Here is a 17,021-nt window from a genome sequence, read left to right on the forward strand (position 1 = left end):
GTCCGTTCTTAACATGGCACTCAATGCCTATTACAATCTCGTGGGGAAGGTAAGGCTTTGCCTTTGGCTCTGGCGCTCCGGGAGGCTCAAGGTCTAGGCCATTGCCTACACCACAGGAGAGAGCTGGCGACAGGATCACTGCACATGGCCCGTGCACTGGGATGGGGAACTGTGGGGGACTGTCCACACTCTTTCCCCAGCACACCCCCTGCCACCCACATCGCTGCCACATCTTGGTGGAAGATGGCATCTGAATGCCAGTTCCATTTGTGTTGTTTCCGCGAGTTGCAGCTATGTCGCCTGGTGGGAAGCCCAAGTCTGTTCTTGGGACAGATGGCCAAGGAGATGCTGTCCCTTTTTGACCAGAGGCAAAGGACTGGCCTGCCTTCTGCCCAGACTCCTTCCTCAGCGTGGAGTACGCGCCTCTGCCCTAGTCATGCCCTCATGTCTCCCTAGCAGCCTGGCTTCCATCTCTCTGCACAGGTAGCGGGTGACACTTGTCTTGCCACCGGCCTGTGGTTCGTGCCATGGCAGGCTATCCTGCATCCCGAGGGTTTCCAGACTCCAAGGCCAACGGCTCCTTCTCTTCTCCAGGGGCGGCAGCTGCGCTTTCCCCACACTTGGTTTCTCTCTCAGGCAGAGGGGATGCTAGGACAAAGCGTATTTCGCTCCATGCGGGTATCGTCCACCAAGCTGTGGAGACTAGCTCAGGCAAGCAGCAGCAGCATCCCCTAACAAAACTCTGATTTCCCAAGAAAAGCTGCGCTTTCCCAGGCGAGATGCCCAGGCAAAGAGGCTTTTGCTGAATGCGGGTTTCTCCCACCGCGAGACTGGGATCAGGCAAGCAGCCCCAGCCCGCAGAACATTTCTTAGCGAATGCTGTGCTTTCGCAAAGGCTTTGGCTTGGAGCGAACAGCACTTCACTGCTGCTTCCTCAGCAAGGCTTCAGTCGCGTCAGGGAAGCAGAGCTGCGGGAGAGCTGGTGCCTCTTGGACCTTGCTTTCCCAGGCTCCAGTTCGTGTCCTGGGTTCACCCTGCCAAGCCGAACTAAGCAGACACAGCTACAACCCTCCAGTAGCGTGCATAGCCTAGGTTGGCACTCAATACACACTACCATCTTCCAGTGTAGGCATCCCTTGGCCTTTTACTCTGGCACTTAAGCGGACTGCAAACTAGACCAGTGCTTTCCCCACAGGAAAGGAGAGCTGACAGGAACCCTGCACATGGCCCGTGCACTGAATAGGGAGCTTTGGGGGACTGCCCCACTCCTTCCCCTTAAACCCCGTGAATACTCCAAGCTTCCACATCCTGGAGGAAGTCGGCGTCTGACTCGCTGTTAGTTCAAAGAGCTGTTTCTGTGAGTACACCGTAGGCCCCTGGTGACTAGAGCATGTCTGCCCCAGGGACAGGTGGCCAAGGAGCTGCTATCTCCTTGGCCCACAGACTCAGGACAGGCATGCTTTCTACCCAGACTCCTTCCTAAGAGTGGAGCCTGCACCCTGCCATACACATCCCCTGCTGTCTCTTTAGCAACCAGGCTTCTGACTGTCTGAACTGGGAGCGGGTGACACTTGTATTACCACTGAAGGCTGTGCCTGCCAGGGTCGTCCCTCCTGCTTTGCAACCGTTTCCAGACAAGAAGGCCAATGGCTGCTGCTCTTCTCCCCGGGCAGAGTGTTGAACCTTCCACAGATATGCTCCTGGGGTGCGCAGTGAAAAACGTGTCCCTTTCCTTAAGGCTCTTTCCATAGGCGCAAGCGCGCTTCTCTCACAGGCAGAAGGGATGCCCAGGCAAAGAGGATTTCTCTCCATGCGGGTTTAGTACACTGTGCTGAAGAGACCAGCTCAGGCAACAGGAGAATCCCTCAGACCCGACTCTGATTTCCCAAAGAATGCTGCGCTTTCCCAGAGGGGATGCCAGGGCAAAGAGGCTTTCGCTCTATGCGGTATTCTCCCATAGTGCTGCGAATACTAGGCTAAGGCAAGCAGCAACAGCAGCCCACAGAACCGACTCTGATTTCCCAGCGACTGCTATGCTTTCGCAGAGCTTTACAGCTTGGCAGGAACCGCACTTCGCTTCTGCTTCCTCAGAAAGTCTTTGGGTGTTTAGTCTGTCGCGGCAGGGAAGAAGAGCCGCGGGAGAGCTGGTGCCTCTTGGGACTTGCTTTCTCGGGCTCCTCGTTCACACCCGGGGTTACCTTGCTATGCCGAACTAAGCAGACACAGTCCCAACCCAGCAGCAGCGTCCGTTCTTAACATGGCACTCAATGCCTATTACAATCTCGTGGGGAAGGTAAGGCTTTGCCTTTGGCTCTGGCGCTCCGGCAGGCTCAAGGTCTAGGCCAGTGCCTACACCACAGGAGAGAGCTGGCGACAGGATCACTGCACATGGTCCGTGCACTGGGATGGGGAACTGTGGGGGACTGTCCACATTCTTTCCCCAGCACACCCCCTGCCACCCACATCGCTGCCACATCTTGGTGGAAGATGGCATCTGAATGCCAGTTCCATTTGTGTTGTTTCCGCGAGTTGCAGCTATGTCGCCTGGTGGGAAGCCCAAGTCTGTTCTTGGGACAGATGGCCAAGGAGATGCTGCCCCTTTTTGACCAGAGGCAAAGGACTGGCCTGCCTTCTGCCCAGACTCCTTCCTCAGCGTGGAGTACGCGCCTCTGCCCTAGTCATGCCCTCATGTCTCCTTAGCAGCCTGGCTTCCATCTCTCTGCACAGGTAGCGGGTGACACTTGTCTTGCCACCGGCCTGTGGTTCGTGCCATGGCAGGCTATCCTGCATCCCGAGTGTTTCCAGACCCCAAGGCCAACGGCTCCTTCTCTTCTCCAGGGGCGGCAGCTGCGCTTTCCCCACACTTGGTTTCTCTCTCAGGCAGAGGGGATGCTAGGACAAAGCGTATTTCGCTCCATGCGGGTATCGTCCACCAAGCTGTGGAGACTAGCTCAGGCAAGCAGCAGCAGCATCCCCTAACAAAACTCTGATTTCCCAAGGAAAGCTGCGCTTTCCCAGGCGAGATGACCAGGCAAAGAGGCTTTTGCTGAATGCGGGTTTCTCCCACCGCGAGGCTGGGATCAGGCAAGCAGCCCCAGCCCGCAGAACATTTCTTAGCGAATGCTGTGCTTTCGCAAAGGCTTTGGCTTGGAGCGAACAGCACTTCACTGCTGCTTCCTCAGCAAGGCTTCAGTCGCGTCAGGGAAGCAGAGCTGCGGGAGAGCTGGTGACTCTTGGACCTTGCTTTCCCAGGCTCCAGTTCGTGTTCTGGGTTCACCCTGCCAAGCCGAACTAAGCAGACACAGCTACAACCCTCCAGTAGCGTGCATAGCCTAGGTTGGCACTCAATACACACTACCATCTTCCAGTGTAGGCATCCCTTGGCCTTTTACTCTGGCACTTAAGCGGACTGCAAACTAGACCAGTGCTTTCCCCACAGGAAAGGAGAGCTGACAGGAACCCTGCACATGGCCCGTGCACTGAATAGGGAGCTTTGGGGGACTGTCCCCACTCCTTCCCCTTAAACCCCGTGAATACTCCAAGCTTCCACATCCTGGAGGAAGTCGGCGTCTGACTCGCTGTTAGTTCAGGGAGCTGTTTCTGCGAGTACACCGTAGGCCCCTGGTGACTAGAGCATGTCTGCCCCAGGGACAGGTGGCCAAGGAGCTGCTATCTCCTTGGCCCACAGACTCAGGACAGGCATGCTTTCTACCCAGACTCCTTCCTAAGAGTGGAGCCTGCACCCTGCCATACACATCCCCTGCTGTCTCCTTAGCAACCAGGCTTCTGACTGTCTGAACTGGGAGCGGGTGACACTTGTATTACCACTGAACGCTGTGCCTGCCAGGGTCGTCCCTCCTGCTTTGCAACCGTTTCCAGACAAGAAGGCCAATGGCTGCTGCTCTTCTCCCCGGGCAGAGTGTTGAACCTTCCACAGATATGCTCCTGGGGTGCGCAGTGAAAAACGTGTCCCTTTCCTTAAGGCTCTTTCCATAGGCGCAAGCGCGCTTCTCTCACAGGCAGAAGGGATGCCCAGGCAAAGAGGATTTCTCTCCATGCGGGTTTAGTACACTGTGCTGAAGAGACCAGCTCAGGCAACAGGAGAATCCCTCAGACCCGACTCTGATTTCCCAAAGAATGCTGCGCTTTCCCAGAGGGGATGCCAGGGCAAAGAGGCTTTCGCTCTATGCGGTATTCTCCCATAGTGCTGCGAATACTAGGCTAAGGCAAGCAGCAACAGCAGCCCACAGAACCGACTCTGATTTCCCAGCGACTGCTATGCTTTCGCAGAGCTTTACAGCTTGGCAGGAACCGCACTTCGCTTCTGCTTCCTCAGAAAGGCTTTGGGTGTTTAGTCTGTCCCGGCAGGGAAGAAGAGCCGCGGGAGAGCTGGTGCCTCTTGGGACTTGCTTTCTCGGGCTCCTCGTTCACGCCCGGGGTTACCTTGCTATGCCGAACTAAGCAGACACAGTCCCAACCCAGCAGCAGCGTCCGTTCTTAACATGGCACTCAATGCCTATTACAATCTCGTGGGGAAGGTAAGGCTTTGCCTTTGGCTCTGGCGCTCCGGGAGGCTCAAGGTCTAGGCCATTGCCTACACCACAGGAGAGAGCTGGCGACAGGATCACTGCACATGGCCCGTGCACTGGGATGGGGAACTGTGGGGGACTGTCCACACTCTTTCCCCAGCACACCCCCTGCCACCCACATCGCTGCCACATCTTGGTGGAAGATGGCATCTGAATGCCAGTTCCATTTGTGTTGTTTCCGCGAGTTGCAGCTATGTCGCCTGGTGGGAAGCCCAAGTCTGTTCTTGGGACAGATGGCCAAGGAGATGCTGTCCCTTTTTGACCAGAGGCAAAGGACTGGCCTGCCTTCTGCCCAGACTCCTTCCTCAGCGTGGAGTACGCGCCTCTGCCCTAGTCATGCCCTCATGTCTCCCTAGCAGCCTGGCTTCCATCTCTCTGCACAGGTAGCGGGTGACACTTGTCTTGCCACCGGCCTGTGGTTCGTGCCATGGCAGGCTATCCTGCATCCCGAGGGTTTCCAGACCCCAAGGCCAACGGCTCCTTCTCTTCTCCAGGGGCGGCAGCTGCGCTTTCCCCACACTTGGTTTCTCTCTCAGGCAGAGGGGATGCTAGGACAAAGCGTATTTCGCTCCATGCGGGTATCGTCCACCAAGCTGTGGAGACTAGCTCAGGCAAGCAGCAGCAGCATCCCCTAACAAAACTCTGATTTCCCAAGAAAAGCTGCGCTTTCCCAGGCGAGATGCCCAGGCAAAGAGGCTTTTGCTGAATGCGGGTTTCTCCCACCGCGAGACTGGGATCAGGCAAGCAGCCCCAGCCCGCAGAACATTTCTTAGCGAATGCTGTGCTTTCCCAAAGGCTTTGGCTTGGAGCGAACAGCACTTCACTGCTGCTTCCTCAGCAAGGCTTCAGTCGCGTTAGGGAAGCAGAGCTGCGGGAGAGCTGGTGCCTCTTGGACCTTGCTTTCCCAGGCTCCAGTTCGTGTCCTGGGTTCACCCTGCCAAGCCGAACTAAGCAGACACAGCTACAACCCTCCAGTAGCGTGTATAGCCTAGGTTGGCACTCAATACACACTACCATCTTCCAGTGTAGGCATCCCTTGGCCTTTTACTCTGGCACTTAAGCGGACTGCAAACTAGACCAGTGCTTTCCCCACAGGAAAGGAGAGCTGACAGGAACCCTGCACATGGCCCGTGCACTGAATAGGGAGCTTTGGGGGACTGCCCCACTCCTTCCCCTTAAACCCCGTGAATCCTCCAAGCTTCCACATCCTGGAGGAAGTCGGCGTCTGACTCGCTGTTAGTTCAAAGAGCTGTTTCTGTGAGTACACCGTAGGCCCCTGGTGACTAGAGCATGTCTGCCCCAGGGACAGGTGGCCAAGGAGCTGCTATCTCCTTGGCCCACAGACTCAGGACAGGCATGCTTTCTACCCAGACTCCTTCCTAAGAGTGGAGCCTGCACCCTGCCATACACATCCCCTGCTGTCTCTTTAGCAACCAGGCTTCTGACTGTCTGAACTGGGAGCGGGTGACACTTGTATTACCACTGAACGCTGTGCCTGCCAGGGTCGTCCCTCCTGCTTTGCAACCGTTTCCAGACAAGAAGGCCAATGACTGCTGCTCTTCTCCCCGGGCAGAGTGTTGAACCTTCCACAGATATGCTCCTGGGGTGCGCAGTGAAAAACGTGTCCCTTTCCTTAAGGCTCTTTCCATAGGCGCAAGCGCGCTTCTCTCACAGGCAGAAGGGATGCCCAGGCAAAGAGGATTTCTCTCCATGCGGGTTTAGTACACTGTGCTGAAGAGACCAGCTCAGGCAACAGGAGAATCCCTCAGACCCGACTCTGATTTCCCAAAGAATGCTGCGCTTTCCCAGAGGGGATGCCAGGGCAAAGAGGCTTTCGCTCTATGCGGTATTCTCCCATAGTGCTGCGAATACTAGGCTAAGGCAAGCAGCAACAGCAGCCCACAGAACCGACTCTGATTTCCCAGCGACTGCTATGCTTTCGCAGAGCTTTACAGCTTGGCAGGAACCGCACTTCGCTTCTGCTTCCTCAGAAAGGCTTTGGGTGTTTAGTCTGTCCCGGCAGGGAAGAAGAGCCGCGGGAGAGCTGGTGCCTCTTGGGACTTGCTTTCTCGGGCTCCTCGTTCACACCCGGGGTTACCTTGCTATGCCGAACTAAGCAGACACAGTCCCAACCCAGCAGCAGCGTCCGTTCTTAACATGGCACTCAATGCCTATTACAATCTCGTGGGGAAGGTAAGGCTTTGCCTTTGGCTCTGGCGCTCCGGCAGGCTCAAGGTCTAGGCCAGTGCCTACACCACAGGAGAGAGCTGGCGACAGGATCACTGCACATGGTCCGTGCACTGGGATGGGGAACTGTGGGGGACTGTCCACATTCTTTCCCCAGCACACCCCCTGCCACCCACATCGCTGCCACATCTTGGTGGAAGATGGCATCTGAATGCCAGTTCCATTTGTGTTGTTTCCGCGAGTTGCAGCTATGTCGCCTGGTGGGAAGCCCAAGTCTGTTCTTGGGACAGATGGCCAAGGAGATGCTGCCCCTTTTTGACCAGAGGCAAAGGACTGGCCTGCCTTCTGCCCAGACTCCTTCCTCAGCGTGGAGTACGCGCCTCTGCCCTAGTCATGCCCTCATGTCTCCTTAGCAGCCTGGCTTCCATCTCTCTGCACAGGTAGCGGGTGACACTTGTCTTGCCACCGGCCTGTGGTTCGTGCCATGGCAGGCTATCCTGCATCCCGAGTGTTTCCAGACCCCAAGGCCAACGGCTCCTTCTCTTCTCCAGGGGCGGCAGCTGCGCTTTCCCCACACTTGGTTTCTCTCTCAGGCAGAGGGGATGCTAGGACAAAGCGTATTTCGCTCCATGCGGGTATCGTCCACCAAGCTGTGGAGACTAGCTCAGGCAAGCAGCAGCAGCATCCCCTAACAAAACTCTGATTTCCCAAGGAAAGCTGCGCTTTCCCAGGCGAGATGACCAGGCAAAGAGGCTTTTGCTGAATGCGGGTTTCTCCCACCGCGAGGCTGGGATCAGGCAAGCAGCCCCAGCCCGCAGAACATTTCTTAGCGAATGCTGTGCTTTCGCAAAGGCTTTGGCTTGGAGCGAACAGCACTTCACTGCTGCTTCCTCAGCAAGGCTTCAGTCGCGTCAGGGAAGCAGAGCTGCGGGAGAGCTGGTGACTCTTGGACCTTGCTTTCCCAGGCTCCAGTTCGTGTTCTGGGTTCACCCTGCCAAGCCGAACTAAGCAGACACAGCTACAACCCTCCAGTAGCGTGCATAGCCTAGGTTGGCACTCAATACACACTACCATCTTCCAGTGTAGGCATCCCTTGGCCTTTTACTCTGGCACTTAAGCGGACTGCAAACTAGACCAGTGCTTTCCCCACAGGAAAGGAGAGCTGACAGGAACCCTGCACATGGCCCGTGCACTGAATAGGGAGCTTTGGGGGACTGTCCCCACTCCTTCCCCTTAAACCCCGTGAATACTCCAAGCTTCCACATCCTGGAGGAAGTCGGCGTCTGACTCGCTGTTAGTTCAGGGAGCTGTTTCTGCGAGTACACCGTAGGCCCCTGGTGACTAGAGCATGTCTGCCCCAGGGACAGGTGGCCAAGGAGCTGCTATCTCCTTGGCCCACAGACTCAGGACAGGCATGCTTTCTACCCAGACTCCTTCCTAAGAGTGGAGCCTGCACCCTGCCATACACATCCCCTGCTGTCTCCTTAGCAACCAGGCTTCTGACTGTCTGAACTGGGAGCGGGTGACACTTGTATTACCACTGAACGCTGTGCCTGCCAGGGTCGTCCCTCCTGCTTTGCAACCGTTTCCAGACAAGAAGGCCAATGGCTGCTGCTCTTCTCCCCGGGCAGAGTGTTGAACCTTCCACAGATATGCTCCTGGGGTGCGCAGTGAAAAACGTGTCCCTTTCCTTAAGGCTCTTTCCATAGGCGCAAGCGCGCTTCTCTCACAGGCAGAAGGGATGCCCAGGCAAAGAGGATTTCTCTCCATGCGGGTTTAGTACACTGTGCTGAAGAGACCAGCTCAGGCAACAGGAGAATCCCTCAGACCCGACTCTGATTTCCCAAAGAATGCTGCGCTTTCCCAGAGGGGATGCCAGGGCAAAGAGGCTTTCGCTCTATGCGGTATTCTCCCATAGTGCTGCGAATACTAGGCTAAGGCAAGCAGCAACAGCAGCCCACAGAACCGACTCTGATTTCCCAGCGACTGCTATGCTTTCGCAGAGCTTTACAGCTTGGCAGGAACCGCACTTCGCTTCTGCTTCCTCAGAAAGGCTTTGGGTGTTTAGTCTGTCCCGGCAGGGAAGAAGAGCCGCGGGAGAGCTGGTGCCTCTTGGGACTTGCTTTCTCGGGCTCCTCGTTCACGCCCGGGGTTACCTTGCTATGCCGAACTAAGCAGACACAGTCCCAACCCAGCAGCAGCGTCCGTTCTTAACATGGCACTCAATGCCTATTACAATCTCGTGGGGAAGGTAAGGCTTTGCCTTTGGCTCTGGCGCTCCGGGAGGCTCAAGGTCTAGGCCATTGCCTACACCACAGGAGAGAGCTGGCGACAGGATCACTGCACATGGCCCGTGCACTGGGATGGGGAACTGTGGGGGACTGTCCACACTCTTTCCCCAGCACACCCCCTGCCACCCACATCGCTGCCACATCTTGGTGGAAGATGGCATCTGAATGCCAGTTCCATTTGTGTTGTTTCCGCGAGTTGCAGCTATGTCGCCTGGTGGGAAGCCCAAGTCTGTTCTTGGGACAGATGGCCAAGGAGATGCTGTCCCTTTTTGACCAGAGGCAAAGGACTGGCCTGCCTTCTGCCCAGACTCCTTCCTCAGCGTGGAGTACGCGCCTCTGCCCTAGTCATGCCCTCATGTCTCCCTAGCAGCCTGGCTTCCATCTCTCTGCACAGGTAGCGGGTGACACTTGTCTTGCCACCGGCCTGTGGTTCGTGCCATGGCAGGCTATCCTGCATCCCGAGGGTTTCCAGACCCCAAGGCCAACGGCTCCTTCTCTTCTCCAGGGGCGGCAGCTGCGCTTTCCCCACACTTGGTTTCTCTCTCAGGCAGAGGGGATGCTAGGACAAAGCGTATTTCGCTCCATGCGGGTATCGTCCACCAAGCTGTGGAGACTAGCTCAGGCAAGCAGCAGCAGCATCCCCTAACAAAACTCTGATTTCCCAAGGAAAGCTGCGCTTTCCCAGGCGAGATGACCAGGCAAAGAGGCTTTTGCTGAATGCGGGTTTCTCCCACCGCGAGGCTGGGATCAGGCAAGCAGCCCCAGCCCGCAGAACATTTCTTAGCGAATGCTGTGCTTTCGCAAAGGCTTTGGCTTGGAGCGAACAGCACTTCACTGCTGCTTCCTCAGCAAGGCTTCAGTCGCGTCAGGGAAGCAGAGCTGCGGGAGAGCTGGTGACTCTTGGACCTTGCTTTCCCAGGCTCCAGTTCGTGTTCTGGGTTCACCCTGCCAAGCCGAACTAAGCAGACACAGCTACAACCCTCCAGTAGCGTGCATAGCCTAGGTTGGCACTCAATACACACTACCATCTTCCAGTGTAGGCATCCCTTGGCCTTTTACTCTGGCACTTAAGCGGACTGCAAACTAGACCAGTGCTTTCCCCACAGGAAAGGAGAGCTGACAGGAACCCTGCACATGGCCCGTGCACTGAATAGGGAGCTTTGGGGGACTGTCCCCACTCCTTCCCCTTAAACCCCGTGAATACTCCAAGCTTCCACATCCTGGAGGAAGTCGGCGTCTGACTCGCTGTTAGTTCAGGGAGCTGTTTCTGCGAGTACACCGTAGGCCCCTGGTGACTAGAGCATGTCTGCCCCAGGGACAGGTGGCCAAGGAGCTGCTATCTCCTTGGCCCACAGACTCAGGACAGGCATGCTTTCTACCCAGACTCCTTCCTAAGAGTGGAGCCTGCACCCTGCCATACACATCCCCTGCTGTCTCCTTAGCAACCAGGCTTCTGACTGTCTGAACTGGGAGCGGGTGACACTTGTATTACCACTGAACGCTGTGCCTGCCAGGGTCGTCCCTCCTGCTTTGCAACCGTTTCCAGACAAGAAGGCCAATGGCTGCTGCTCTTCTCCCCGGGCAGAGTGTTGAACCTTCCACAGATATGCTCCTGGGGTGCGCAGTGAAAAACGTGTCCCTTTCCTTAAGGCTCTTTCCATAGGCGCAAGCGCGCTTCTCTCACAGGCAGAAGGGATGCCCAGGCAAAGAGGATTTCTCTCCATGCGGGTTTAGTACACTGTGCTGAAGAGACCAGCTCAGGCAACAGGAGAATCCCTCAGACCCGACTCTGATTTCCCAAAGAATGCTGCGCTTTCCCAGAGGGGATGCCAGGGCAAAGAGGCTTTCGCTCTATGCGGTATTCTCCCATAGTGCTGCGAATACTAGGCTAAGGCAAGCAGCAACAGCAGCCCACAGAACCGACTCTGATTACCCAGCGACTGCTATGCTTTCGCAGAGCTTTACAGCTTGGCAGGAACCGCACTTCGCTGCTGCTTCCTCAGAAAGGCTTTGGGTGTTTAGTCTGTCCCGGCAGGGAAGAAGAGCCGCGGGAGAGCTGGTGCCTCTTGGGACTTGCTTTCTCGGGCTCCTCGTTCACGCCCGGGGTTACCTTGCTATGCCGAACTAAGCAGACACAGTCCCAACCCAGCAGCAGCGTCCGTTCTTAACATGGCACTCAATGCCTATTACAATCTCGTGGGGAAGGTAAGGCTTTGCCTTTGGCTCTGGCGCTCCGGCAGGCTCAAGGTCTAGGCCATTGCCTACACCACAGGAGAGAGCTGGCGACAGGATCACTGCACATGGCCCGTGCACTGGGATGGGGAACTGTGGGGGACTGTCCACACTCTTTCCCCAGCACACCCCCTGCCACCCACATCGCTGCCACATCTTGGTGGAAGATGGCATCTGAATGCCAGTTCCATTTGTGTTGTTTCCGCGAGTTGCAGCTATGTCGCCTGGTGGGAAGCCCAAGTCTGTTCTTGGGACAGATGGCCAAGGAGATGCTGCCCCTTTTTGACCAGAGGCAAAGGACTGGCCTGCCTTCTGCCCAGACTCCTTCCTCAGCGTGGAGTACGCGCCTCTGCCCTAGTCATGCCCTCATGTCTCCTTAGCAGCCTGGCTTCCATCTCTCTGCACAGGTAGCGGGTGACACTTGTCTTGCCACCGGCCTGTGGTTCGTGCCATGGCAGGCTATCCTGCATCCCGAGTGTTACCAGACCCCAAGGCCAACGGCTCCTTTTCTTCTCCAGGGGCGGCAGTTGCGCTTTCCCCTCACTTGGTTTCTCTCTCAGGCAGAGGGGATGCTAGGACAAAGCGTATTTCGCTCCATGCGGGTATCGTCCACCAAGCTGTGGAGACTAGCTCAGGCAAGCAGAAGCAGCATCCCCTAACAAAACTCTGATTTCCCAAGGAAAGCTGCGCTTTCCCAGGCGAGATGCCCAGGCAAAGAGGCTTTTGCTGAATGCGGGTTTCTCCCACCGCGAGGCTGGGATCAGGCAAGCAGCCCCAGCCCGCAGAACATTTCTTAGCGAATGCTGTGCTTTCGCAAAGGCTTTGGCTTGGAGCGAACAGCACTTCACTGCTGCTTCCTCAGCAAGGCTTCAGTCGCGTTAGGGAAGCAGAGCTGCGGGAGAGCTGGTGCCTCTTGGACCTTGCTTTCCCAGGCTCCAGTTCGTGTTCTGGGTTCACCCTGCCAAGCCGAACTAAGCAGACACAGCTACAACCCTCCAGTAGCGTGCATAGCCTAGGTTGGCACTCAATACACACTACCATCTTCCAGTGTAGGCATCCCTTGGCCTTTTACTCTGGCACTTAAGCGGACTGCAAACTAGACCAGTGCTTTCCCCACAGGAAAGGAGAGCTGACAGGAACCCTGCACATGGCCCGTGCACTGAATAGGGAGCTTTGGGGGACTGTCCCCACTCCTTCCCCTTAAACCCCGTGAATCCTCCAAGCTTCCACATCCTGGAGGAAGTCGGCGTCTGACTCGCTGTTAGTTCAGGGAGCTGTTTCTGTGAGTACACCGTAGGCCCCTGGTGACTAGAGCATGTCTGCCCCAGGGACAGGTGGCCAAGGAGCTGCTATCTCCTTGGCCCACAGACTCAGGACAGGCATGCTTTCTACCCAGACTCCTTCCTAAGAGTGGAGCCTGCACCCTGCCATACACATCCCCTCCTGTCTCCTTAGCAACCAGGCTTCTGACTGTCTGAACTGGGAGCGGGTGACGCTTGTATTACCACTGAACGCTGTGCCTGCCAGGGTCGTCCCTCCTGCTCTGCAACCGTTTCCAGACAAGAAGGCCAATGGCTGCTGCTCTTCTCCCCGGGCAGAGTGTTGAACTTTCCACAGATATGCTCCTGGGGTGCGCAGTGAAAAACGTGTCCCTTTCCTTAAGGCTCTTTCCATAGGCGCAATCGCGCTTCTCTCACAGGCAGAAGGGATGCCCAGGCAAAGAGGATTTCTCTCCATGCGGGTTTAGTACACTGTGCTGAAGAGAGCAGCTCAGGCAACAGGAGAATCCCTCAGACCCGACTCTGATTTCCCAAAGAATGCTGCGCTTTCCCAGAGGGGATTCCAGGGCAAAGAGGCTTTCGCTCTATGCGGTATTCTCCCATAGTGCTGCGAATACTAGGCTAAGGCAAGCAGCAACAGCAGCCCACAGAACCGACTCTGATTTCCCAGCGACTGCTATGCTTTCGCAGAGCTTTACAGCTTGGCAGGAACCGCACTTCGCTTCTGCTTCCTCAGAAAGGCTTTGGGTGTTTAGTCTGTCCCGACAGGGAAGAAGAGCCGCGGGAGAGCTGGTGCCTCTTGGGACTTGCTTTCTCGGGCTCCTCGTTCACGCCCGGGGTTACCTTGCTATGCCGAACTAAGCAGACACAGTCACAACCCAGCAGCAGCGTCCGTTCTTAACATGGCACTCAATGCCTATTACAATCTCGTGGGGAAGGTAAGGCTTTGCCTTTGGCTCTGGCGCTCCGGCAGGCTCAAGGTCTAGGCCAGTGCCTACACCACAGGAGAGAGCTGGCGACAGGATCACTGCACATGGCCCGTGCACTGGGATGGGGAACTGTGGGGGACTGTCCACATTCTTTCCCCAGCACACCCCCTGCCACCCACATCGCTGCCACATCTTGGTGGAAGATGGCATCTGAATGCCAGTTCCATTTGTGTTGTTTCCGCGAGTTGCAGCTATGTCGCCTGGTGGGAAGCCCAAGTCTGTTCTTGGGACAGATGGCCAAGGAGATGCTGCCCCTTTTTGACCAGAGGCAAAGGACTGGCCTGCCTTCTGCCCAGACTCCTTCCTCAGCGTGGAGTACGCGCCTCTGCCCTAGTCATGCCCTCATGTCTCCTTAGCAGCCTGGCTTCCATCTCTCTGCACAGGTAGCGGGTGACACTTGTCTTGCCACCGGCCTGTGGTTCGTGCCATGGCAGGCTATCCTGCATCCCGAGTGTTTCCAGACCCCAAGGCCAACGGCTCCTTCTCTTCTCCAGGGGCGGCAGCTGCGCTTTCCCCACACTTGGTTTCTCTCTCAGGCAGAGGGGATGCTAGGACAAAGCGTATTTCGCTCCATGCGGGTATCGTCCACCAAGCTGTGGAGACTAGCTCAGGCAAGCAGCAGCAGCATCCCCTAACAAAACTCTGATTTCCCAAGGAAAGCTGCGCTTTCCCAGGCGAGATGCCCAGGCAAAGAGGCTTTTGCTGAATGCGGGTTTCTCCCACCGCGAGACTGGGATCAGGCAAGCAGCCCCAGCCCGCAGAACATTTCTTAGCGAATGCTGTGCTTTCCCAAAGGCTTTGGCTTGGAGCGAACAGCACTTCACTGCTGCTTCCTCAGCAAGGCTTCAGTCGCGTCAGGGAAGCAGAGCTGCGGGAGAGCTGGTGCCTCTTGGACCTTGCTTTCCCAGGCTCCAGTTCGTGTCCTGGGTTCACCCTGCCAAGCCGAACTAAGCAGACACAGCTACAACCCTCCAGTAGCGTGCATAGCCTAGGTTGGCACTCAATACACACTACCATCTTCCAGTGTAGGCATCCCTTGGCCTTTTACTCTGGCACTTAAGCGGACTGCAAACTAGACCAGGCTTTCCCCACAGGAAAGGAGAGCTGACAGGAACCCTGCACATGGCCCGTGCACTGAATAGGGAGCTTTGGGGGACTGTCCCCACTCCTTCCCCTTAAACCCCGTGAATCCTCCAAGCTTCCACATCCTGGAGGAAGTCGGCGTCTGACTCGCTGTTAGTTCAGGGAGCTGTTTCTGCGAGTACACCGTAGGCCCCTGGTGACTAGAGCATGTCTGCCCCAGGGACAGGTGGCCAAGGAGCTGCTATCTCCTTGGCCCACAGACTCAGGACAGGCATGCTTTCTACCCAGACTCCTTCCTAAGAGTGGAGCCTGCACCCTGCCATACACATCCCCTCCTGTCTCCTTAGCAACCAGGCTTCTGACTGTCTGAACTGGGAGCGGGTGACACTTGTATTACCACTGAAGGCTGTGCCTGCCAGGGTCGTCCCTCCTGCTTTGCAACCGTTTCCAGACAAGAAGGCCAATGGCTGCTGCTCTTCTCCCCGGGCAGAGTGTTGAACCTTCCACAGATATGCTCCTGGGGTGCGCAGTGAAAAACGTGTCCCTTTCCTTAAGGCTCTTTCCATAGGCGCAAGCGCGCTTCTCTCACAGGCAGAAGGGATGCCCAGGCAAAGAGGATTTCTCTCCATGCGGGTTTAGTACACTGTGCTGAAGAGAGCAGCTCAGGCAACAGGAGAATCCCTCAGACCCGACTCTGATTTCCCAAAGAATGCTGCGCTTTCCCAGAGGGGATGCCAGGGCAAAGAGGCTTTCGCTCTATGCGGTATTCTCCCATAGTGCTGCGAATACTAGGCTAAGGCAAGCAGCAACAGCAGCCCACAGAACCGACTCTGATTTCCCAGCGACTGCTATGCTTTCGCAGAGCTTTACAGCTTGGCAGGAACCGCACTTCGCTTCTGCTTCCTCAGAAAGGCTTTGGGTGTTTAGTCTGTCCCGACAGGGAAGAAGAGCCGCGGGAGAGCTGGTGCCTCTTGGGACTTGCTTTCTCGGGCTCCTCGTTCACACCCGGGGTTACCTTGCTATGCCGAACTAAGCAGACACAGTCCCAACCCAGCAGCAGCGTCCGTTCTTAACATGGCACTCAATGCCTATTACAATCTCGTGGGGAAGGTAAGGCTTTGCCTTTGGCTCTGGCGCTCCGGCAGGCTCAAGGTCTAGGCCAGTGCCTACACCACAGGAGAGAGCTTGCGACAGGATCACTGCACATGGCCCGTGCACTGGGATGGGGAACTGTGGGGGACTGTCCACATTCTTTCCCCAGCACACCCCCTGCCACCCACATCGCTGCCACATCTTGGTGGAAGATGGCATCTGAATGCCAGTTCCATTTGTGTTGTTTCCGCGAGTTGCAGCTATGTCGCCTGGTGGGAAGCCCAAGTCTGTTCTTGGGACAGATGGCCAAGGAGATGCTGCCCCTTTTTGACCAGAGGCAAAGGACTGGCCTGCCTTCTGCCCAGACTCCTTCCTCAGCGTGGAGTACGCGCCTCTGCCCTAGTCATGCCCTCATGTCTCCTTAGCAGCCTGGCTTCCATCTCTCTGCACAGGTAGCGGGTGACACTTGTCTTGCCACCGGCCTGTGGTTCGTGCCATGGCAGGCTATCCTGCATCCCGAGTGTTTCCAGACCCCAAGGCCAACGGCTCCTTCTCTTCTCCATGGGCGGCAGCTGCGCTTTCCCCACACTTGGTTTCTCTCTCAGGCAGAGGGGATGCTAGGACAAAGCGTATTTCGCTCCATGCGGGTATCGTCCACCAAGCTGTGGAGACTAGCTCAGGCAAGCAGCAGCAGCATCCCCTAACAAAACTCTGATTTCCCAAGGAAAGCTGCGCTTTCCCAGGCGAGATGCCCAGGCAAAGAGGCTTTTGCTGAATGCGGGTTTCTCCCACCGCGAGACTGGGATCAGGCAAGCAGCCCCAGCCCGCAGAACATTTCTTAGCGAATGCTGTGCTTTCGCAAAGGCTTTGGCTTGGAGCGAACAGCACTTCACTGCTGCTTCCTCAGCAAGGCTTCAGTCGCGTCAGGGAAGCAGAGCTGCGGGAGAGCTGGTGCCTCTTGGACCTTGCTTTCCCAGGCTCCAGTTCGTGTTCTGGGTTCACCCTGCCAAGCCGAACTAAGCAGACACAGCTACAACCCTCCAGTAGCGTGCATAGCCTAGGTTGGCACTCAATACACACTACCATCTTCCAGTGTAGGCATCCCTTGGCCTTTTACTCTGGCACTTAAGCGGACTGCAAACTAGACCAGTGCTTTCCCCACAGGAAAGGAGAGCTGACAGGAACCCTGCACATGGCCCGTGCACTGAATAGGGAGCTTTGGGGGACTGCCCCACTCCTTCCCCTTAAACCCCGTGAATACTCCAAGCTTCCACATCC

This window comes from Mustela nivalis (assembly GCF_964662115.1).
Source record: "Mustela nivalis genome assembly, chromosome: Y".
Taxonomy (NCBI): domain Eukaryota; kingdom Metazoa; phylum Chordata; class Mammalia; order Carnivora; family Mustelidae; genus Mustela; species Mustela nivalis.